The sequence below is a fragment of the Canis lupus genome, chromosome 3, assembly GCF_011100685.1.
Source record: "Canis lupus familiaris isolate Mischka breed German Shepherd chromosome 3, alternate assembly UU_Cfam_GSD_1.0, whole genome shotgun sequence".
Taxonomy (NCBI): Eukaryota; Metazoa; Chordata; class Mammalia; order Carnivora; family Canidae; genus Canis; species Canis lupus.
In genome coordinates this window covers 171,304-196,878 of record NC_049224.1, presented here as the reverse complement: position 1 = coordinate 196,878, position 25,575 = coordinate 171,304, and the positions used below count along the sequence as shown (strand labels likewise).

At 40.7% G+C, this 25,575-nt stretch overlaps 1 long non-coding RNA gene across 6 annotated transcripts; it reads right to left on the bottom strand.

Moving 5' to 3' along the window:
• Nucleotides 1-1,008: 1,008 nt before the first annotated feature.
• Nucleotides 1,009-25,131, bottom strand: LOC119870962. Of its 6 annotated transcripts, none has more exons than XR_005356477.1 (7): nt 24,977-25,131; nt 16,661-17,881; nt 15,881-16,007; nt 6,884-6,955; nt 5,370-5,482; nt 3,829-4,019; nt 1,009-3,275 (listed from the first exon to the last, which is right to left on the bottom strand). It is a non-coding gene; the product is annotated as an uncharacterized LOC119870962 (long non-coding RNA). The 6 variants fall into 6 exon arrangements; XR_005356478.1 differs by lacking the exon at nt 15,881-16,007 and adding an exon at nt 4,403-4,537; XR_005356476.1 differs by lacking the exon at nt 5,370-5,482.
• Nucleotides 25,132-25,575: the final 444 nt, after the last annotated feature.

The following is a 25,575-nucleotide window of genomic DNA, read 5'->3' as shown; positions in this document are numbered from 1 at the left end:
CCCTCTCCTCCTATTCTCTCTCTCTCAAATAAATAAATCGTTAAAAAAAATTTTTTTTAAGATTCCCTGTCTCTCCTTCTGCCCTTGTCTTCCTTGCATGTTCTTTCTCTTAAAAAAAAAAAAAAAAAAAAAAAAAAAAGAGGAATTTGGAAGCAGAGACAGATACACAGAGGAAGAGTGTGAGACACACAGGGAGAAGTCTGCTATCTCTATGCCAAGGAGGGCTGGAGCAGATCCTTTCCTCACAGCCCGCAGAAGAAAGCAACTCTGTGGAAACCTTGATCTTACACTTCTGACATCCAGATCTGTGAGATGGTAATTTCTGACAATCATTTTGTGGTACTTTGTTATAGCAGCCCCAGCAAACCATCATAACTGCTTACAAAAATAGCTGAATTTGGAACTTTTAAGCCAGTTATAAGTTTGTTTAATTACCTACTAAATGAATACAATAATTATTACTTACCTGGAAGTCGGGGTCATATTTTTGAGTGCTTCAAATGATTCACAATTTGAAATTTTTAAGGTTTTTTAACCAAGGAGCCAAATTCTTTTAAGTTATATATTCAAATCAGCCTAGATTTTTATCACTGTTTCATACAGTGTTACCATTTGTACTATATCAATTATGCATGAAGTATCTGGAAACATACTATTCATTTGTATTTCTTTTGTATAAATATTGCTCCTTCCTCAATTTTCTCCTGACTTAGATTCCAAAGTTTTTCCTTCCTTCAGCACTCTACCTAGTACTAGTAAGACAAAGCAGCACAGTACGGCGTAGTTTGTGGGCCCTGTCTCTGGATCCAGCTTGGATGGGTGGCGGCCCAGCACCACCATTTAGCTGTGTGACTTTAGGGAAGTTACATAAGCTCTCTGTGCTTCCATTCTCTCATCCATAAAATAGGGATAACAATCCATCTCTCATTCTCTCATCCATAAAATAGGGATAGCAATAGTACCTACTTTCACAGGGTCATCATGATGGTTAAATAAATCACAACTTGCAAGATTTTCAGAAGAGTGTTTAATGCAAAATCAGACTTAGGTAATTTAAGAAACAAAAAAAGCACAGCTAGATACTAAAATTGAGATAGAAGAATATTACATAATTCTTACTTTTAAGAAATACAATCAGTGTGGGGAGTGTGAGCCCTTTAGGTCATCCAGTCATGTCTACAAAGCGTAGACCCTTGCATGATGAGAAAGTGATGCAGAAGATGAGAACTTGGCCCTACGTCTCAGGCTATTCACTCACCTGCATCTACACGGTGTATCCTGGCGGCAGACCCAGAACCGGACAACCAGGTCATTGCCGGGAAGGCTGCCGACAAGGCTGGCCCGAAGCAGGTTGACTTCGGCAGTTCCTAGGGCGGAAGCCCAACTGACCCGGGATGATGCAAATGTTATTACTGTACTGTTCACGGGCTCCAGAAGAAAACTCTGCCGAGGATCTGTGCTCTCTCCATAACCTGTCTCTTTGGGTTAAAGTTTCGGAACTGTCTGAAGTCATGATTCTGTCACATATGTCAGGAAGAAGACATGCATACCCTCCTAGGTACTCTCTCTATTAACCCCCCCAACGAACCCACGTGGCGGCGGCCCTGGCTTTTGTCGGAGCCTGGCACCAATGAGGCAGCCGCTTCCCAGTCAGGGGACCCCCAGGCCCTGCAGACACAGCCCTGGTGGCACAGCCCCTCATGCTGCCAGAGGATGGCGGGAGGTGTGATGCAAAGAAGGGAGAGACAAAGTGAACAAAACCCGAGACACTGACTTGCCAGGCAACGGGAGGGCAATGCAGCCTGGGTGCAACTTAGGCAAGAGAGTTCAAGGAAATAATACATGAACATTACAGGGTTTCACTGAATGCATTTGAGTTATGTTTTGTTTTTTCATTTTTCTTAATCTCTTTTTTTAAATAAGACTTTATTTATTCATGAGAGACACACAGAAAGAGGCAGAGACATAGGCAGAGGGAGAAGCAGGCTCCCTGCAAGGAGCCCGATGTGGGACTCGACCCCAGGACCCCGGGGTCACACCCTGAGCCGAAGGCAGACGCTTAACCACTCAGCCACCCAGGTGCCCCTCTTTTGTCTTATTCTTAAACCTTTTCTGCTAAAAATGTAAACAAAGCATTTTATTACCATTGATCAAACAGGAAGCTGAATTTTAGATAATTACTGCTCATAATTGCAAATAAATCAACCTAGGAATATTCTTTTCTTTAGCAAAGTATTTCTATTCTAAAATCAAATGCCATATGTCATTACTATTGCACATAAATCCAAAATCTTTCATCATATATAAAAGTGCGCTCTGATTCACCCTTTCACTCCTCTAATGGCACCTGCTCAGAAGACAGATAGAAAATAAGTCCCTGAGAGATGATGTCTCTAGGTTTGGCACCAGTTAATCCAGTTCTGGACAAACAATGGCTTTTAGACCCGTACTAGGGTGGTATTGTGTCCACTGCCCCTGGGATATGGTTTAAATCACAGAGAACAATCCAGATTCGCCTCATACATTTTTGCTTTTCTCTCCATGTAAGAGAAGGACTAGAGTCACACAATTTTGTGCATTTCCTTTCTTGTCTAGGCATTAGGGGAATTTAGTTAACTTGAATAAAGGAACTAACCAGCTATTAATTTCCTATTGCTGTTGCAACAAATTACCACAAGCTTGGTGACTTAAAACGGCAAATGTTTATTATCTTGCAGTCCTCGACATCAGACATCTGACACAAGTCTCACTGGACTAAATCAAGTTATCATCAGCAGGGTTGCATTCCTTTTTAGAGGCTCAGGAGGAGATCAGGGTGTGGGTGGTTTTTTTGTTTTGTTTTGTTTTGTTTTGTTTTGTTTTTTTGGTTATTTGTGGTTGTTAGCAGAACTCTGGTCCCTGTGGGGGTAGGACTAAGGTCCCCATTTCCTTCCTCATCTTCAAAGCCAGCAGCAGTGGGTTGAATCCCTATCATACTTGAAATTTCTCTTCCTTTTTTCTTTGGTCTCATCTCTCTGCCCCAGTGTCTGACTTCCACTTCCGTTTTTAAGGTCTCATGTGATTAAATTGAGCCCACCCAGATAATCCAAAATAATCTCCCAATTTTAAGGTCCATAGCTTTAATGACATCTGCAAAGTTCCTTTTGCCATGTAAGAGGACAAACTTACAAATTCTGGATTCTTGGGTATAGATATCTTCGGGAGGTCATTATTTTGTCTATCACACCAGCCTTAGATGGGGGATCCATAAACCAGCATCAGGGTCCCTGAAAAAACTGAACATGTTGAGATTAATCAACTGGTAGTCCTTTCCCTCACAGTGAGAGCCCACTCAGGACATGGCACAGGCTAAGCATGGGCCCCACAGCAGATGTCCTGGCTCCATTTCTTACTCACTGTGTCATTTTAGGAAAGTTCTCAACTTCCAAACCCCACTTTCCTCAGCCTATAAAATGAAGCTAACATTAGTAACTCCCTGCTATCGGTTCACTGTGTGTGTCGTCCCCAAATTCACATGTTGAACCTAACCCGAAAGTCGACCACACTTGGAGGCGGGGCCTTTAGGGAGTGACTAGGTCATGAGAGTGGAGCCCTCATGATGAAAGTAGTGCCCTTTTAGAAGGGACCCCAGATTGCTTCCTCACCCCTCCCACCCTGTATGGACACAGAGAAGGTGGCTGTCTATAAACCAGGACGTGAGCTCTCACCAGCTCCCGAATCTGCTGGTATCTTAATCCTGAATATCCCAGCCTCCAGAACTGTGAGAAATAAATATTAAGTCACCCAGTCTGTTTTTGTCATAGCTGCCCAAATGGACTAATATATTACCTCATAGGGTTGTGGGGGAAACGACATATTCCATGTAAAGCACTCTGAAGATTGCCTGGCCTCATGGAGTATGCTGAGGTGTGAGCTATCCCAGAAGACCCATATACAAACGAAGCAGACAGTCTCAAGAGTTAAAAATTGCTTAAAATTCCTCCCTCTTGTCTCATTCTGTGGATTCCAGGATTTGGTATCTGTGAAAATAAAAATAGAAGAAATAAAAGCACATTTTCATCAGTAATTTGTGGCAAAGGAGGAGGAAAACGAAAAATTATCCTGAGCATCTATTTTGTGTTAAGCAATTTGTGTGTGTGAAGAATCTGAGAACACATTTTAATGAGGTGGAGGCACCAGGTGCTTGAGAATTAAAGGCGTAGGCTTTCCCAAGGCACACGGTAGTACAACAAAATTTCTAATTTCCTAGTTTTGTCTAGGACCCTTTGACTAATAAGTGGCCAAGGGAAATGGACCCTCCAGTCCTGCACCGATAGGAGCAAGGAACTGACCCTACAGTGTGTGTCAGGTCAAGTCCAGCTGGTCTCTGACATGTAGCAAGCTGATTTATGCAGCCCTTTACCACTGAGTAGTCTCCAAATGCTCCCTCCTTCTCCTTGGTCTCTGCCTTTCAGCTTTTTTTGGATGAGTTCTGGTTCAACATCTTCCAGCTCTTAGACATCGATCATTCTATGTTGACTCAAGGACATGCTTCTTCCTTTGAATACATAAGTAACTTTTGCTTTATTATGAGCAGGGCAGTACAATTAGGTGGGAATGACTTGACCATGTGGCCTTTAGCTTATTATCCAGAACATTCTATTTAAAATCATTGCTGGGGATCCCTGGGTGGCGCAGCGGTTTGGCGCCTGCCTTTGGCCCAGGGCGTGATCCCGGAGACCCGGGATCGAATCCCACATCGGGCTCCCGGTGCATGGAGACTGCTTCTCCCTCTGCCTGTGTCTCTGCCTCCCTCTCTCTCTCTCTGTAACTATCATAAATAAATAAAAAATAAAAAAAGCAGGCATCCTTTCATTTAAAAATAAAAAATAAAATAAATAAAATAAAATAAAATCATTGCTGTTGTAGATTAATAACAAAGTTGTATTGGAGGCTTTGGAATATGGTTTTGGAGTGGGGGGCAGCTTGATTTTTTTTTTCACACCTTTGCTTGTAACAACTCTACCTTTTGGCCACCATAACAAAAACTGCTGAAAGTGAGAAATTATTAGTTTAAGAGATCATGATGTAAACTATCTCCAAAAAGCACCAACTGTTGTGTGTGTAATTGTAGCCAGCTTTATCAAATTTACTGAAAATGTTGATATTTTTAATGATTGTTCTTATGGAAACAGCTGGAACTTGAAAACATCAATCATTAGAACTGTAACTTCTGATTTTGTAAATAAAAACTAAATTTATGTTGAACACAATACCAAAATCTATATCACGTGTATATTTGGTATGTTTCTAGCTCCACACAGTGGCATATGAAATGGATTAAAGGAGGCGTTTCTGTTGCTGGATTCTCTGGGGATGTGATTACTCACACGTTGTGTCTTTAACGTGCAGGAGGACCTTTACACTTAGTTTGCTTCATATTAGGTTCACAACTTCTATTTGATGTGAAACAATGCCACAATTTGGACTAGATGCAGATGTCCTAAATAAGCCACAAAAGATTTGAGTGCAAAATTAAGTGAAGGATAGGCAGTTAATCTTAATTGACGGAAAGATAATAATAGCTCAATTTCAGAGTAATCTTTTAAAAACAAATTATTTTATAGAGTTACTTCAAATCACTTTCTCTAACTCATATTAATTCACAGGAGAATAAAGGGAAAAAAGTCAGCTTAGACTGAAAACCTGCATCAATTTGTTTAGCATGACTTCCATTCCCTTGCCTTGGATTGCACCTACATTGACAGACGAAAGTGGAGAGTTAAGCATCTATCTTAGGATTTTGCCAGTAAAAGTTATATGAATAATTACTCGGTGTAGACAGCCCCAGGTTAAGACCTTTCAACAGAGAACTGGACTTGGGTAGATTTTTCTGGGTGACCTAGTTTGAGACCAAGGAATGGTCAGCACTCTTTTTGTCAGGCATAAAATAGATCCCAGAATATACTCCTCCACCCTCGAAGTCCTTTCTCAATTATTTAAATTTAATTTGTTGAAGGTTTTCTACTCATTTTCAGAAGGATAATGAATAATAATAATGAATCATCCATTCAACAGCTATTTACAGAGTACCCACTATCTGGTGAGCGCTGAAGGTTCATGCGAACCAAGATAGACAAGGCCCAAGCTTTGTGAATCTCACAGGAGATAATTGCCATAGCAACATCTGGTGTCCATCACTGAGGATTTGAAATAAACTTTAGCATCTTAACACAATGTATTTTTTTCATCACCAAAGAGAAAATTGTTATCAATAAGAAAAGTCTCAATTTGGCTATCACATGATCCCATTTCTTCGCTTTCTACCCGGCATCCTCTCCTGTGCTAGCAGCAGATGCTCTCCTGCTCCGTCAGCTTTCCTCCCGTTTCCTCAGATCCAACCAGAGCTGGGGGACTGGTGACTCCGGGGTTGAGCCATCGTTTTCTACATTATATAATAAGTTCATAAACACCAACAGTGGGAAAAGATCTGTTGTTTATTCCTTGTCTTCTGGTCTCCTCATACTTCCCGAGTGGGGTCAGTATTGAAATGATCAGACCCATGAGGAGTGGGAAGGAGAACTAATTGTTGACTGACCAAATATCTGATGATCATCATCTCTTCACTCTACACGGAGGCATTTATCCTGTATAAGTAGTCAGCTTACGGGTTTACGTCCATGCAAGCTGTGTTAGCAGTCAGCGTTTGTTTGTTGTAGCAGCGAACAAACATCTGTTAGCAATGAGCATCTGGCATCCCATCCTGTATGAGTAATTCTGAGGGAAGGAGGTCAGAGTAGCAGAGCAAGGGGCGCCCCAAAATAGCCCAGACACTGCAGCTTTGGGCAGAACAACTCAGAGGCAAAGCTGTGAAGTGAGCAGAGCTGTCCACCCTCTGACTCACCCATTTTACACACATCTGCGCGGTAACTGTCCTGTGTGAAGCGGTACCTTAAGGATCAACAAGATGCATTTCCTGCGCAAAGAAATTCAGAAACTTTAGCTTCCTTCTCTCTATTTTTTTTTTTTACCTCTACACACCCCATATGTCCAATATCCCTGTTCTTTGCTCTTGTAATTCTCTTCTCAAAAACCCTTCCTAGTTAGCTGCAAGTTGGGAAGCAACTGATAGGGAATTCATACAAAGGTGTCCCAGACTGTTGCGGCTCAGCATGTAGTGTTCTATCACCTTTCACAGAATTGTTTGCATATCCAGAGAAAGGAAGTCCTTAATCCGAAGCGGTGAAATCTAGGCATGGAGAAGCATAGCTGCCACTTCCTCCTCCGAGTACCTGTGATCTCCCCAGGTGCACCATGTGTGGTTTAGTGACAGGGAGGCCTGGACTCCGAGTCACTTTGAAATATGAGCCCTAAGCAAGCCAGGTTGGCTGCTTCTTTTGTGTTAGTATAATTAAACTCAGCTATTTCAGATATTAAGGCACGTTGCTCCCTTAGCCTATAAAGCTTTCATGGCTTTTAAAAGTTTATTCTGTTTTGCACTTACTCATTCAACAAGTGTTTGTTGAATGCCTACAAAATGTCAGTGATACTGCTAAGCAAAAATAAAAATTCCCATTGGCATTAATTAACACACAACATAAAATAGATTAGCAAAAATTTTACATATGTACAGGCAAAGGTAAGTGATGGACATATTTGAAGGAAACTATATAACTTGACTGAGGAACATAAAAGATTTGGGACATATTCAGTATTATAAATAAGTTAGTTCTCCCCGAATGTACCTATAAGTTTAACACAATCCCAACATTTATGATTTGACAAAAGGTTTCCAAATTTCACCAAAGAATAAGCATGCAAAAATAACTAGTAACATTCAAAAAAATAAAAGTATGAGGAGAGATTGCCTTAGAAGGTATATAACGTCAGTTGAAACCATGGATCCTGGTACAAGAATGGACAAACCAGAGAAGTAAAACAACATAGGGACAGACACCATTATATATATATATGAATACATGAAAAAAAGTGAAGAAGAAAGGCAAAAAAAGAAAAAAGCAAAACAAAAATCTAAAAGCCAAAAGGCATATCTGGAAAAGTATTTCGTATATATATCACAGACAACGTTAATAACTTTATATGTAAGCAGTTTATCTAAAAAAATAGGAAAATTTCAAGAAAAGTGGACAAAATACGCGAATATTACAATTCATAAGAAAAATACACAACAAGCTCGGGAAACATTAATCCCACTTAAAATCTAAAACTGTGAGTTAAAATAACGAGATACTATTTTTGGTTAATGGATTAAAAAAAATACTAAAACTGATAATACCCAGGGCTGATGAAACACTGCAGATAGCACAGATAAGGATATCAAAATCACTTTAATACCAGAAGATGGGAAGCAGCTTAAAAGCCCGTAAGTAGACAATGGGCTAAATGCTAATTTCATGCCACAGAATAGTATAGAACAATTAAAAACGGTAACACAAATAATTCTAATTAATGTGAAAAGCTATTTGTGATGTGTACCTTTATTAATTTCTGAAATAGTACATGCATTTTTGGAATAGATAATGCAGACATATATAAAATAAAAATGTAATATTTCTTTTATTTACTCTTTCATCCCATTTCCTGCTGTTAAAAATTCAGTTTGTACCTTGCCAGATCACTTCCTGTGTTAATAAAATCATGTTTCAGTGTATCTAGATTTATATTTATATCTAGATATAATCTTATAAAAGTCTTTTTCTTTTCCTTTTTTTAAGATTTTATTTTTAAGTAACTGCTACACCCAACACGGGTTCAAACTCACAACCCTAAGATCAAGAGTGGTTGGTGTGCTCTTCTTACAGAGTTCTTAAAGAAAATATGAGTCATACTTGAACGTATATATTACTCAGTCACTTCCTTTTTCATTGTACAATATATCAGGAATATCTATGGTATATTAAGTAAGAAATAAGGTTATAAAACAACATGTTTAGAGTGATCCTGCTTTTGTAAAATGTGTGTGTGTGTGTGTGTGTATGTGTGTGCCCATGTGTGCACATATGTACAGGCAAAGGTATGTAGATTTCTTGGTTGAGAGTACAAGTGATTTATAGTTTTTTGCTCCTTTGTTTTTTTGTTTTTTTGTTTTTTTTTAGTTTTTCCTACTTTTTCTACTGTTTAAGTTTTTAAATATTTATTTATTTATTTATTTCAGAGAGAAAGAAAAACAGCATGACTGGGAGGGGCAGAAGGAGAGAGAACCTGAAATTCAGACTCTGCTGAGCACGAAGCCGTTGGGGGGGCTCCATCTCACAACCCTGAGATCATGACCTGAGCCAAAACCAAGAGTCAGATGAGCCACTCAGGCACCCCTCTAGTGTTTAAATTTTAAAAATAAGGAGTTTGTATTACTTTGTTTTCTGAAGCATCTGTTAAAAAATTTATTTATTTATTTATTAGCGAGAGAGAGTACATGCATGCACACGAGTGAGGGGAGCAGCAGAGGGAGAGGGAGAAGCAGACTCCCCACTGAACAGGGAGCCCAAAGAGGGGCTCAGTCCCAGGGCCCTGAGATCATGACCTGAGCTGAAGGCAGATGCTTAACTGACTGAGCCACCCAGATGCCCCTCTTTCTTTTTTTTTTTTTTTTTTTGAAAGATTTTATTTTTAAGTTATCTCTGCTCCAATGTGGGCCTCAAACTCATAACCCAGAAATCAAGAGTTGCACACTCCACTGACGGAGCCAGTCAGGCATCCCTCGCAGCATTTTTTAAACGTTTATTAGTCCATTATTTCAATGTGTTACTTTTTAATATTACTTTTATAACTAAGATAAAATCCATTTTTGTTACAAAGAAAAAAATCAGTTATTACAGGAAAACTTATGAGACAGCATTTGGCTGAGATTGTACTGCTAAATGTGGATTATTGCTCTGATGACCTTCTGTCCTCTCAGTCTACAAATTAATGTCAATAATCTCTATCATTATAAGTCAAAATATAGCCAAAATATTATTATACAATTATTACATAATATATAAGTTTGTATATAATGTAATATACACAAACTATATATATTTAAAGTGAATTGTGGCTGCATTTGGGATCCATCGTTCTAGATGAGATAGGGCTTATAACTTTTTGTGGTTTTATTGACTTGGATAGTTATTTCTAATAAATCCAGTAATAACAGGACAAACTGAAGTTTCCGCAAGGGGAAGAAATTTAAAACCATAGTTTTGTTGCCATTTTTGTTACTGTTGTAGGTGGTGAGATTGACTTCCTTTTTGCATCCGGAGAAATGAGCTATAAATGAACCTTCCAAGGTGAACAGAAAGCACACATTCCGCATCCTCTGGCATCCGTTTGTGACCCTGCCTGCCTGCAAGGAAAGGGGAAGCCCGGCCTGTCGTGTCAGCACTCCTGGCCAACCCGGGGGTTTGCTCAGGCACCTCTGCGACAGGTACTCCTCTGTGGCAGGTACTCCTCTGCGGCAGGTACTCCTCTGTGGCAGATACTCATCTTTCACTGTTATTTTCCTTACAAAATATGTTCTCAGAAATGTGGTTATAAAGTGTCACTTCAGCCCAGGGTGTTTGAATCCACATGGGAACCAAATTTTAGGGCAAACCTAGGGTCTCCAGACCTTGACTTACGGTCATCTGAAAGGGGAGCTCCAAGAGAATATACCCCCGTCTCTACACAGAGGCGTGAATCTGTAGCAGTAGTAAAGGGTTTTACTCCATGAAATTCTGGCTTTGGGATGTGCATGCTCCTTTATCCCTTGGTGGGTGTCTCTCTCCCCGTGTATTATCTTCAGCCTTGCCTTCTGTGATTCTACTTCTTTTTCTCTCATTTCCTTCCTTTTGTCTTTACTTTTTTCTCTTACTTGGCCATACATAGGAAAAAATGATGTTGCTTATTGACTTTATCAACTAATTATCTTTTCCATATATTTTATGTTAGGAGTGAAACTCAGTTGTCATTTATTTAGAGGTTTGGACTCAATCACTTTGTATTTTTTTTGAGCATTTATCACTAATATCACTGACAGTCGTGGTATTATACATTTATTGGCTTATCTCTCCCAATACGATGCAGACTCCCTGAGAGCTGAGGACTTGGTCTTGCTCTGTGTTCTAACCCAAGTGGGTCCATTCCCCAGGCGCTCCAGACTTCCTTCATTTACCCTGTCCCAGTCCTGATGCACTCCCTTTCACCTCAAGGTAACCACATCTTCACTTATATGGTCTTCATTTGCTTGTTTTCTTTATAGATTGTTACCCAAGACATCTCTAAACCCTATGATTTAACTTGATTTTTAAAGAGTATACATCTTTCAAGATTCTTCCAAATCTCCACCTTTGACTCTCTCCTCCACCTTTCCCTTTAGAGCTTAGTTCTGGAAGAAACTGGGTTGTTTGATTTGTCTTGTATGGCCTCTCACATCTGGATTTTGCTGATCGCATTTTCATGTAATTTACCCAGTTCTGTATTTTCTATTAACTGGTAATGCATTTATGAACTCGGTCAAAATCAGGCATAATTTTGGGTCCAGCTTCTTTGTAGGCGGCATGTAGGAGATCTGTAATAGCTAATTATCTCTCTGTGTGATAGAGGCAGCCAGTACTACATTAATTCACTACAAAATTCAAAATGGTGATATTCAAATGTAATTTTTACTTCTTTATTTAGTTGGCAAGATACTTCCATAATGGAAAACTCCTCAATTTATTAGTTACACTTAGCTCTATTGAAAGTGTTCAATACAACTGGAAATCTTTATCCTTCTCTTTCCCCAACTCCTTATATATTGATACTGTGGGGTAGGAGAAAAGTGCACAACTCCCCACCCCTCTTCCCTTCCCCTGTGCATTAAAATCCTTTTTTTACGCTTTCCCCCTTCCCATTTCTTCCCACTCCTTTTCTGGCAAAAAAGGAGCCTTTTCTCCTCTTTGACCCTAAGAACATACTGCACAGGGATAATTGCCACCATCTGGACCTGGTTCCTTTCTTGATTTCTCTTGTTCTCTTCTGCTTTTTTTCCTGGCACTCTTTTTCTTGGTGGGATGTGGGTAACAGAACAGCCATGAGCTCTGGGGGACCTCTATTTTTGTTGTTGTTGTTTATAAAAAACACTAAATATTCAATTCTTGAGAAACCAAAATCCCACCTCCACACTGAATATTACTAAGGGGCATGTCTTTTGCTCTATCTTTCCTGTTTTTCTTTCTCTCTTGGTAATTCTTTTAAACACAAGTGAGTTTTTTGTATAAATAAGGTTTTAGAAGTGTGTAAAAAAAGGAAAGGTAGCATAAATGCTTGGTGAAAATACATACTTAGAAAGACAAAATATGCAAAAAGATATACAAAAATAAGAGAACTTACTAACCATAGTCCTCTTAAAAGGTATACTGCAATAGGAAGAATAGCTAACCTAGAAGGAAGAAATTAGATGGAAGAAAAAATAGTGAGCTCAGATAATGATAATTTAGATAGGAACACATGGGTAGCTCAGTTGGCTAAGCATCTAACTCTTTCTTGGTTTCGGCTCAGGTCATGATCTCAGAGTCCTGGGATCAATCCCCGCATCTGGCTCTGCACTCAGCATGGATTCTGCTTGAGATTCTCTCCCTCTGCTCATGCTCTCTTTCTCTATCTCAGTCTCTTTGTCTCTCAAATATATCTTTTAAAAAATGATCACTGGGCAGCCCGGGTGGCTCAGCGGTTTAGTGCCGCCTTCAGCCCAGGGGGTGATCCTGGAGACCCGGGATCCAGTCCCATGTCAGGCTTCCTGCATGGAGCCTGCTTCTCCCTCTGCCTGTGACTCTGCCTCTGTGTGTGTGTGTGTGTGTGTGTGTGTGTGTGTGTGTGTGTGTCATGAATAAATGAATAAAATCTTAAAAAAAAAAAAAAAAAAGATCGGGATCCCTGGGTGGCGCAGCGGTTCGGCGCCTGCCTTTGGCCCAGGGCGCGATCCTGGAGACCCGGATCGAATCCCATGTCATGCTCCCGGTGCATGGGGCCTGCTTCTCCTTCTGCCTGTGTCTCTGCCTCTCTCTCTCTCTCTCTCTCTCTCTCTCTGTGACTATCATAAATAAATAAAAATTTTTTAAAAATGTTATTTAAAAAAAAAAGATCATTTATGGGATGCCTGGGTGGCTCAGCAGTTGAGCATCTGCCTTCAGCTCAGGGCATGATCTCAGGTCTGAGGATCAAGTCCCACATCGGGCTCCCTGCATGGGGCCTGCTTATCCCTCTGCCTGTGTCTCTGCCTCTCTCTGTGTCTCTCATGAATGAAAAAATAAAATATTTAAAAACATTAAAAATGATCATTTAAGTAAGTAAACATACTTAACTATTATAAAAAATAATTTGAGGTTTAAAAACAATATGAGAGTGCTTAACAAATAGTTAAAACATGGTTAACTTTGTGTCTTCTTTAGGAGAAAGAAAAAAATGTTGAATAACTTAAGACTTTGTAGGAAAAATGTAGAACTAAATATGTTGTTAAAAAATAGAAACAATGCATCGCTTTGAAATCAACAAAGGAGGAAAGAGAATATAGAAAAGTTTGTCAGCCCTAAAGAAGAGAGAAAAGGAATAAAAATAAAGGAGAAGTGTAGTAAAGAGAAGACCCAAATTAGATGGTGGAATAAATTGAAATACACCAGGATCATTGTTTCAGTTCCCTGGATAGAACTCATTTACCAAAAAAAAAATCATCCCATTTGGTTAATAAGCAAGCAAGCAAACAAAGAAATAAAACTGTATCTAGTTCAAGAAACACACTTAAGGGGTGCCTGGCTGGCTTAGTCAGTAGAATATGTGACACACAACTCTTGATATCAAGGTCGTGAGTTTAAGCCCCACATTGGGTGTAGAGATTGCTGCATACATACATAAGAAACACACTTAAAGGGATCCCTGGGTGGCGCAGCGGTTTGGCGCCTGCTTTTGGCCCAGGGCGCGATCCTGGAGACCCCGGATCGAGTCCCGCATCGGGCTCCCTGCATGGAGCCTGCTTCTCCCTCTGCCTGTGTCTCTGCCTCTCTCTCTCTCTCTCTGTGACTATCATGAATAAATAAATAAAATCTTTAAAAAAAAAAAAAAGAAACACACTTAAAACTATCCAGAAATTTGAAAATAAAAGGAAAATTGTAACAATCAAATATAAATGAAAAAGAAAAGAATAAGAGCATTTAATGGAATTAATAGCAAACAAATGGAATTTAAGATAAAAAGAATCATTTGGAGTTACAAGTAAAACTCTTTGATAAAAAAAAAGAATAATTTACCAGATGATAGAGCAATCAAGAACCATGAAAGGATGTTTAACCAAGTCATAATCAAGAGGGAAGATCTTACCATCCCTTTAATTAATAGATAAAGCTGGCCAAAAGAAATAAAATTGAAAATCTTGATTGAATTGATATATAACAAAGGAATGAGAGCTTTCCATCTGGTGGATCACAAGATATTGTTCCTCAAAACCATACAGTGGTCAGGGCAAGGCTTGTTTTATTAAAGTCTATGCATTGTGACAGACCAAATTAACACAAATCAAGGAAGAGTATGAGGGAAATGGCACTTTCATTTATTGTTCATTTATTGTTGGTGGGAGTCCAAATGCCACCATTTTGGAGAGCTATTTATCAAATGGGGGCATTATCAAAATTGATATGCTTCTCCAGCAATTCCATTTGTTAGGTACATACCACAGGCAAGCTCTTGTGTATGTACATAGGTAAATATGTACAAGAACATTCCCTGCAGCAATTTTTTGAAACTAGGAAAAACTGGAAGTAACTTAAATGTACATCAACAGGAAAATTGGTTTGTGAAAATGAAATTCTAGATAGTTTAGTGATTGAAAGTTACCATATTAACATGAGATAAATAACAAGTATATATTATGAAGAGGAAAAAGGGAAGTTGCAGAATAATAAGTGTATGACAGCACTTATAACTTAAAGCATGCATGGGCAACAATGTTGTATATTTCTTTTCTTTTTTAAGTAAGCTCTATGCCCAGTATGGGGCCTGAAGTCATGATCCTAAGATCAAGAATCACATGCTTTACCAACTGAATCAACCAGGTACCCCTAACAATGGTATATATTATTTATGGATGCGTAGTAGTATGGTAAAAGTAACAAAAAAATTCAGGGGAATGATATACACCGACATTTATAGAATGATTGTCCAAGAAAGGGGGAAAGAGGCTTCTAATACTTTAGAATAAATAAACCTACAGAGTGATTAGTGACAGTAAGTATCATAATCTACAAATATACATCTAGAATGTGGGTAGGCTCACGTAAGTTCATACAAGTATGAGAAAAAGGTCTGTAGTCCCTAGGATGGTACCACGGGTGTCTGCTTTCCATTTTCAGAATTGCTGCAGTTATATCACCAAGGCAATAATCCATATTCCTTGGGAAATGTGGCAGATGGGAACCACATGTTGGTTTTAGATGAGTTGTCCTTCATTTTTTTTATGGTTTATAAATACACTCAACTTAAGTCAGGTTTATATGACTTAGGTAGAAGCAGTCACTTAATAGTGACTGCACCTTTATTAGGTGTTTTATCCACAGGGTTCTTCGGAAATTCAAAATAGGTATAAAATATTTTCTCAAAGAACTTAAAAGCTCATTCTAGCATTAAGACAGAGAACAGTATAAAACCAAATGTGGGCTGATTGTCTTGTGTTACAAGCATTTAGAAAAATGGAGATCAGGGTGAGCTCCGGTAGCAACTGATGACACTTCATGAAGTAGAACCTGAGCTGGGTTTTCAAAAATGTGAAGAATGTATCCTGAGAGGGAATTTAAAAGCAAGACTTTCCTGACTTTCCTTGGCTGTGCTCTTATTCCAGATCTAGGTAAGCTTCACTTCTATCAACCATCACACTGAATTTAAAAGCAGCTGAACTTACAAAACACTGGTCCAGCGGGGGAACTTTGGTTTGGTGACTGAGTGCTCAGCTCTTTACTGGGTTGGAAACTGAATTGAGAGCAATGATTATGCCATCCTTCTTTCTGTCCCCTCCAATTGTGCTGCAACTTAGGGCAAGTAGCAGAAACCCACCCAAACATGCAGAAGTAAAAACAAGAGCTTATTGAATGCAAACTGCAGTTTAATAGACACGAACAGTCAAGATTCAAGGGGCTTGTAAATTGGAAAGTCAGTCTTGAAATCTACTTTCTCTGTCTGTCCCATTTCTTTCTTTTGTTTTCCTGCCTCTGCCTCTGTTGTCTGGCTCCCACTGTTCACTCATCTTGCATAAAGCTCAAAATGGCAGCCTAAACTTTAGATGTACATTCCCTTTGCTTTGCAATTCCATTTCTTGGAATTTATACGTAGATATGCAAGTGAGTGGCAAAAATAAATGTGTAAAGATTAAAAAAAAAAAACAGAAGCAATCTAAATGTCCATAAATAGGGATCCCTGGGTGGCGCAGCGGTTTGGCGCCTGCCTTTGGCCCAGGGCGCGATCCTGGAGACCCGGGATCGAATCCCAAGTCGGGCTCTCGGTGCATGGAGCCTGCTTCTCCTTCTGCCTGTGTCTCTGCCCCCCTCTCTCTCTCTGTGTGTGTGACTATCATAAATAAATAAAAATTTAAAAAAATAAATAAAAAAAATAAATGTCCATAAATAAAGAACTACTTAAATAAGTTATGGTATGCCCAGTCAATGACACATGTGGTTGATATTACCAGTCTTGCCAGTATTTCTTGATTCCTTTTCCTTCTGGGTAGGTGGAAGGAATATATTTCTGCCCCTTTGAGGGTGGGCATGCTGATGTGATTTGTTTTGTCGTCTGAAAATTTTAAAGGATTTTAAGAGTCCACGTGAAGTTCCCCAAGCTCTTCTGGTGCAGCAATTGTAGAAACACATCCCAGGAGGGAGAGTCATGAGACAGAAGCAGCCAGAGCACTGCGCCTTCATAAGGAGGACAAACAGATGTCACATGCACAAGAATTTGCAGCATTAAGCCACTTCTGGTATTTTTGTTATCATGGCGAAATCCAGATCATCCTGACTGATACATTACTGTGTAGTTGGTGAAGGGAATGAGATAATACATATGTACTGAAATGTAACATTAGATTGGTAAGGGAAAAAGATAAGGGACATAAGTATAAATAGAATTATTATATTTGTGATTTTATAAAAATATTATCTATAGAAAAACAAAGACTGAGGAACTCTTCCAATTTAAAGGAGACTAAACAGGCATGACAACTAAATGCAATGTGTGATCTTGGATTGGATCTTGAAGCAGAAAACTATTATTTTTCTTCTGCTATAAAAGACATTAGTAGAGTAGTTAGTAACATTTGAATAAGGTCTGTAGATTAGATAATAATATCAAATTGATGTTACTCTCTTGATTTTTATAATTATACTATGTTTATAAAGGAAAATGATCTTATTTTCAGGAAACACAGATATAAATAGGCATATTTGCAATCCAATCTCAACTTGTTCAGAAAAAAGTGTGCATGTGATATGTATGTGTGTATGTGTGTATGAGAGAGTAAGAGAGGAAAATTATATATTTATGAGAGAAAGAATAATAAAACAAATGTGGCAAAATGCTAACATTTGAGAAGTTTAGGTGAAGGGTATGTGGGTTTTTTTGGTACTATTTTTGTAAATCTGAAATTATCAAAACAAAAAGGCAAAAATTTTGTTATTTACACTTAGAAATCTTTTTAACAGTAAAATATACTTATCTCTGGGTAGGTGGATAGGTAGATGGAACTGGATCCCTGGGACAGAAAGATTTTACTTTTCTTGGGTGCCCTTTTATTCCATTTGAATTCTCCAGAGATGATCCATGCTTGTTATTTTCAGACACAACGTTTTGAAGTGATTTTTTTTCAGCAATAGATAATGAATGAACCAGATGACTCCTTACAAAATGCAAACTGCTGTAGGAGAAAGATGACAGCTTGAGCCATCTACCAAAAAAATAACGGACTTTTTAAAAAAGATTTTATTCATTTATTTTGAGAGAGACAGAGAGAGCACAAGTGAGGGGGAGGGACATAGGGAGAGCCCGATGTGGGCCTGGATATCATGACCTGAGCTGAAGGCAGACACCTAGCTGACTGAGCCACCCAGGTGCCCCCCAAAAGTAACACACTTTAATAAGATTCAGTAATAGCATGAAAGAGAATATCTGAAAAAAAATTAAGCATTATTTTCTCATTTTACTGGTTAGTAGATAAATTTAAAGAATGGGACACATGGCTGGCTCTGTTGGGAGAGTGTTTGACTTTTGATCTTGGAGTTATGAGTTTGAGCACCACATTGGGTGTAGAAAGTACTTAAAATAAGTAATTAAAATTTTAAAAAATAAAAATAAAGAAAAGATGGTAATGTTGGAACCTGAGGAAGTGGTGGAAAATGGAAGAAATATTTCAAAATACAAAGGAAAAAGAGCAATAGAAATGGTGAAAAAAATCAAGACGCAGAGGACAGATGCAAGAGATGCAAGATTGCCAGAAGGAGAAAAAGGAACAGATGGAGGAGAGGCAATAATGGAATAAAAAAAAGGAAGAAAAATTTTCAGAGCTAAAGAAAAATTTGAATCTGGAGATTGAAAGGCCTTACTGAATTCCAGTCAGATTGATTAAAAGCAACAACAGATATACCTACTTAAACACAAGCATGTTCTGGTAAAATTCCTAAGTTCTAAGTGTCGAAGTACTGATTTTATTTTATTTTTTTCAAAATACTAATTTTAGAATCTATTGGAAAGAAAGAAGAATTTACTTAAAAAGGAAAAATATCAGCCTGACATCATATTTTGCATTAAAAATCTAAAACTAGAGAGAATAAAATAAAATGCCCACGCAGTTCCAAACAAAATAACAAAAACCCTACCCAAGAAACTTCACCCAGCTTAGGTACAGTTCACCTGTTAGGGTGAAAGAAAGGTCTGTGTGCATCTGCAGAGATGAGGGCAGCCCAGGAGCCCCCATGGGTGAGAGAGACATCAGCTGGACCAGAATGGGAGCAGGGGGCGGCACACTCATGTCCTGGGAGGCCCCAGGAACCTGACCCTGACCCAGAGCTTCTCATGTGTGCATGTGAGACACAATTAACAAAGATGAATATTTAAAAAAACAAGTTACTTCTTCCGAAGATGGGATCATGGAGAAGAACAATATCTGTGGCTAGTGGCAGCAGTGGGGAGTGCAGGAGGACAGGGGAGGGCCCACTCACACACTACACTGGGAGCTGTGGATTCCGTCCACATCACAGCCAGTGCAATCTGGCAGGACCTATTAAAACAAGAAACATATATCCTTTTGCCTTGATCATCTTTTTCCTGCTGGTCCTTGCAAATAAAGACACTAGTACAGGGCAGCCCAGGTGGCTCAGTGGTTTAGCGCCTGCCTTCAGCCCAGGGCATGATCCTGGAGACCCTGGATTGAGATCCACATTGGGCTCTTGCAGGGGCCTGCTTCTCCCTCTGCCTGTGTCTCTGCCTCTCTCTCTCTGTGTCTTTCATGAATAAATAAATAAATAAAATTTAAAAAAAAAGACACTAGTACATAAAAACATGTGCTATTTTATTGCAGCACTTTTTGTAGGGACAAAAAATTGGAAACAAAGTGTATGACCATCACTAAGGAAATAATTGACTCAATGGAATATTCACATCATCGAAGATTAGGCAACACAGACTATTATACAGAGCGAGTGAGCAATCCTTCAAGCGACTTGGAGACACTTCCACTATGTATTTTTACCAAGAAAGGGAATGCAAGGAATTTTATAATCCTCCCTTTATTTTGTAAAACAGTGAGGAGGAAATACCCACATATATGAGTTTGTCTAATTAAAACAGTAGGTAGAGGGCCCCTGGGGAGCTCAGCAGTTGAGCCCTGACCTTCAGCTCAAGTCGTGATCCCAGGATTCCGGGATTGAGTCCCACATCAGGCTCCCCTCATGAAGCCTGCTTCTCCCTCTGCCTGTGCCTCTACCTCTCTCTGTGTCTCTTATGAATAGATAAATAACACCTCAAAAAAAAAAAAAAGTACAAAGTGTGCAAGGGCACACAGAGGTGGCTAACTGGCTCAGAGCAGGGGGGTGGAGTTAGCCGGGAGAAGGGAAGAGAGAGCAGTAAGCAGGACCAGGGACATAAGCTTAAGTGAGAATTCATGATAGGCATAGCACCTGTACAGAGTGGGCTGATGCTTTGCAAATAAAGCTTTAAATTTGTAAAAAACTAATATATGTTTTTTTACAGATACATAGCTTTATACATAGCTTTTATGGTTGTTTTCTAATTATGGTGTGTTGGCAGGATGGGTCTTTTACCCAAGTTAGGTGATGCATAGTATGTATTTCAAGTTTAGTGATGCAAATCCTCTTCTGTAGAAAATTAAATAAACAGTCTTTAATGTAAGTACCAAAACGAGGCCAAGCCAACAGTTCTTAAGAAACCTGGCAGTCGGCCTGCTCATCATTATTTGCTATTCTTTCCCCAACAAATACCTCTGAAGAAATGGCACTCCAAAGCCAGAAGTAGATAATCTTTAAGACTTATATAAGTTTGGAAACTATAAATTTATGGTTTATATGCTTCGTTGTCATGAAAACAATAATATGTATATAGGCAAATGTATGGAAATTAACAATCCATTTTTGCATATTAATAATATAATGGCTTTGGCTTTTTATGCACAAAAATTACATATGTTATTTATTTCCAGCATGATTCCTTCATTGATTTGCATGGACTTTTCATTTTCAAAGTTAGGAAAATTAACTTTTAGAAAATCATTTACTAGTAGAAACAATGTAGCTCTTTTAAGTAATAAAATAGAGGGCACTTAAGTTTTGCTTAAAAAAAGAAATTTCTCAGTAAGAATGTAAATATGAGGGGTAAAGTTTAATGTGTTATCCTCTTCATGGATGTTTGCACTTTTTAGGACAAAGAAATTTTAAAATAGTCATTTTAACATTAATGAATATGGCTTTTGCCCCTAGTGAGCAGGGAACCTTCTAGCATGTAAAGGATTAGAACCAAAAAAGGGCCCTGTTCCTATCCCCCGGCTCCCTGCACTTAGACCAGCTCCACTCCTCAGAGGCCAGCCAGCAAAGGCTAGGCTGCAGCCCCTCCCAGGCTGATCAGAATAATTACTAAAATGTCTTTGTTCATTTCCAACTTAATATTTTTTAATGATTTATTTATTTACTTATTTGGGGGACACGGACAGAGGAGCAGAGGGAGAGGGAGAGTCTCAAGCAGACTCCCCACTGAGCATGGTGCCAGATGGGGGGCTCGATCTTAGGACCTGAGGCCAAACCAAGAGTCTGATGCCCAACCAACTGGGACACCGGGTGGCCCCCAACTTGATCTTTTATTACTGTGTCTATGACTCAGAAAGTGTAGCCTCACAAAAAAAAAAATAAAGAAAGAAAGAAAGTGTAGCCTCCTCACCCAAAACCCCTCTTCCAATTCCATACCCTTTCCCCAAATTCTGATTCTGTTTAGGACCATCCAGATCTGAGACTCGGACTTGGCCTCTCAGCTGTAAGGGTTTTTTTTAAATTATTTTATTTACATATTCATGAGCGACATAGAGAGAGAGAGGCAGAGACACAGGCCGAGGGGGAAGCAGGCTCCCTGCGGGGAGCCCAGTGTGACCCCAGGGTCATGCCCTGAGCTGAAGGCAGATGCTCAACTGCTGAGCCCCCCAGGGGCTCAAACAGCAGTTTGAATTTGTCCTCCTTTGGTTTTGCTGTGGACTCTGCTCGTCTCCTCGGGAGGGCCCTGCATCAGCCTTAATAGTGCTAATGGGAAGCTACATCAGATGTGATATTGTCATCTTTTTTTTTAAGATTTATTTATTTATTTGTTTATTTATTTATTTATTTAAGAGAGAGAGTATGTGCACAAGTTGGGGGAGGGGCAGAGGAGGTGGGAGAGGGAATCTCCAGCAGACTCTGTGCTGAGCCAGAGGCCAACACGGGGCTCAATCTCGTGCCCCTGAGATCATGACCTGAGCTGAAGCTAAAAGTTGAGCTGACGGAGGCACCCAGGCATCCTGTGAAATTTTCTTCGTGTTGCTGGAAGAGTGTTGAGTTGACACAGAGCCTCGGCTGAGTGACACTGAAAGGGTAAGGGTCTATTCAGTGCCATTATACGAAGTCCTAAAAGCAGACAGTCAAGGTGGCTGCTCAGTGTGTCTTCAGTCTCTGGGACTTGGAGAGGCAGCGCCAGATTCAGCCTCTCAGATCTCTCGCAGGCTCTCCCCTCCATGCCTTGTTGACTCATTGTGCTTTTGAGAGATGTAGAGGACGCTAGCCAACTGTCTGATTCAGCTCTTTCCACGTGGACCTGGGAGCAGTTTTCTGATGATATCATATTTCATTCATGATATATTGATTTTATTATTGTAACTGGAACGTTCCTGAGTTCTTCAGGTTTCTGAGACTGTTCAGTGCCAAAGGAGCAGAGCCTAAGTTCCCATTTCCACCCCCAAGGTTACCCTCTTGCTTTGGGCTATTGCTCAATTACTGTCAATCTCTTATAATTTTTTATGCTGCTCTTCTCTCCATGTGTTACATAACACACAGAATCTCAGGGCTTACGTGCCAGCCCTTTAGCAAGTTGAGCAGAAAGAAGGCGATTCTTTCCTTCCCATTAAGCCCAGCAAACATCCAGCATTGGGTCTTTGGACTTGGTTTGGGCTCCTAGCATATCCCTTAAATAATCACTGTGACGAATGCTCTAGGAGACTGAGAGCCAGAATGAAGCGGTTGGGGATGGGGAGTCAGAGCCACCCAAACACAGGGAGGAGAGTGGGGGAGAAACAGCCCCTGAAGGAAGAAATCTTCATGCTATCAGGGGGAGATTGGATGCTGAGAAGTCAAACGAAACAAAACAAAACCGATGTTCACTGTGCTTTAACATGAGCAAAGAAAATTACTGAGCAGAAAAGGAGAAAAAAAATCCACTTTAAATTGATGCATACTGATACCCTGGTCTGGATCCATCCCTGCAGAGGTGCTACACTGGCTGTCACCCTCCTTTGGCCCCTGCTGGCAGGGACATCTTTGAGAGAATAGATGACACATGTGGGAATCCCTGACCCTAAACTCTACCCTATACCTCGTTTCCCTCCCAAAATGAGGGGAACCCGAACCCTCCTGCCTTTTCCTTTCTCTACAGTCCTAACCCTTTCTCTGCTCAAGGGAAGTTCCAACTCTGCATCATTCTGCAGAGCTGTTTACCTTCCAGTGACCTGAAAATCTTCTGTCCAGAATCCTTTGGGGCCTTGGATTTTGTATGATCAAAAGGCCTATTGAAATTTTTTTTCCCCAAATCCATAAAGCAACCTCAAGCCTCAAATGAGAATGATCTCTGCCTCTAGATAAGAAGACCACCCACGTTGGTTTGGACTACTGTCTGCATAAAACAGAAAATAGCCCAATATTGGCTTAAAGAAGATAGAAGTTTATCACTCTTTCAGTAAAAGGAGTCTAGAGTTAGGCCCTCTGGGGCTGGCTTGGTGGCTCCCAGGTCTTCGGAGACCACAGAATCTACTATTTTGCTTCTCTGCCAAGATGATCACAGATTTGGCACAGGAAGGAACAAAGAGAAAGGAGTGAAGAAAAGTCGGCCACTTTTTAAATTTTTATTCTTTGAGAACTTCCCAGAAGTCCTAGGCTAGCAACCCTATGCTCACATCTCCTTACCCAAAGACAGTTGCCACATCTCATCATGTGAGGCTGTGAGAGGGCCAGAAAATGAGGCTTCTCAGCAAGCCCTTTGAGGGGAGGAGGAGAATGGATGGTGGAGGCGGCAGCTGGCACTAGTAGGGTCGGCCACATGGTTGGTGACTTCTGGTCACCAAAGTGGCAAACACTGACTGCCCGCCTCCCTCCCCACTGTGCTGCTGGGCAGGGCGGGGGCGGAATTCCCAGATGCCTGTAGCTACCCTGTGCATTGCTCTCAATCACTTATTTGAGGTTATATTCTGCTAGTTCATCTATGGCACCTAAAATTTAGTCAGTACAATTTTAGGATTATGTTTGCAGTTTGTTTGGCAGCTATGAAAAATAGGTATTGGTCATTTTAAGGTGATGCTCTTCAGCAATGCTGAGAGGAAAGCACATAAAAGTCATAGAAAGGTTTTCATTTGGAATATGTCATATGTCATAACACTTGACACCTAGACAACATAAAGGGCAATGAAAATGTGGTTTTAACCCGTACACTAACCCTAACCCTAACCCTAACCCCTAACCATAATCAAACCCTAACCCTACCCTAACCCTAACCCTAATCCTAACCCTACCCTAACCCTAACCCTAAACCCTAACCATACAATTACCCTAACCCCTAACCCTAACCCGTACCCTAACCCTAAACCCTAACCCTAACCCTAACCCCTAACCCTAACCCTAACCCGTACCCTAACCCTAACCCGTACCCTAACCCGTACCCTAACCCTAACCCATACCCTAACCCGTATCCTAACCCTAACCCATACCCTAACCCGTACCCGTACCCTAACCCTAACCCGTACCCTAACCCGTACCCTAACCCTAACCCATACCCTAACCCTAACCCGTACCCTAACCCTAACCCTAACCTGTACCCTAATCCTTAACCCGTACCCTAACACCTAACCCGTACCCTAAACCTAGCCCAAACCCCTAGCCCAAACCCTAACCCATAACCCTAACCCTGCCTTCACCCCTTACCCTAAACTCTAACCCCATCCCCCACTCTAACTCTAACCGTATTCCCTCCCCCTATTCCCTAAACCTAAACCCTATAACCTATCTGTAACTTTACCCTAATCCAGACCCTAAGTCAATTTCCTAGTCCCTAATACCTTACTTTAACTCCTACCTCTTGACCCTTACCCCATCCCTCACCCTCACCAGTAACTCGTAAGCATAACCATGATCACTAATCCATATCATCTAACCTAACCTTAACCACCTATTGCTCACCCTAAACCCTAACCCTATCTCAATTCTCCCCATTCACTTACCTTGTCGTTCTGAGTAGTCCTGCTGAGGTGAAAGTGACTCTGAACAGCGCCTCCAGGGTCCTCCAGCGGGTCCTGAGGAAGCTGGACTCCTGTCATGGCGGACGTGGCCCCATGTGTTCCTGAGTCATAGACAGCGGGTCCTGAGGACGAGAGGGGTCCTGTCACTGTGGATTATGCCACACATCCTCCAGAAGCCTCCCCACAGGTTCTGAGGAGGCCAGGCTCCTGTCACCATGGACACAGCCCCACATGGGACTGAAGCCTACCCGCGGGTCCTGAGAAGGCCAGGACTCCTGTCAGCGTAGACGCGGCCCCACATCATCCCGAAGACTCACCGCAGGTCCTGAGGAGGCTGGGGCTCCTGTCAGCGTGGACGCGGCCCCACGTCATCCCGCAAACTCCCCGCGGGTCCTGAGGAGGCTGGGGCTCCTGTCCCCGCGGACACAGCCCCACGTCATCCCGAAAACTCACCGTGGGTCCTAAGGAGGCCGGGGCTCCTGTCAGCGAGGACGGGGCCCCACATCTTCCTGAAGTCTCACCGCGGGTCCTGAGGAGACCGGGCTCCTGTCAGCGAGGACGGGGCTCCACATCCTCTGGAA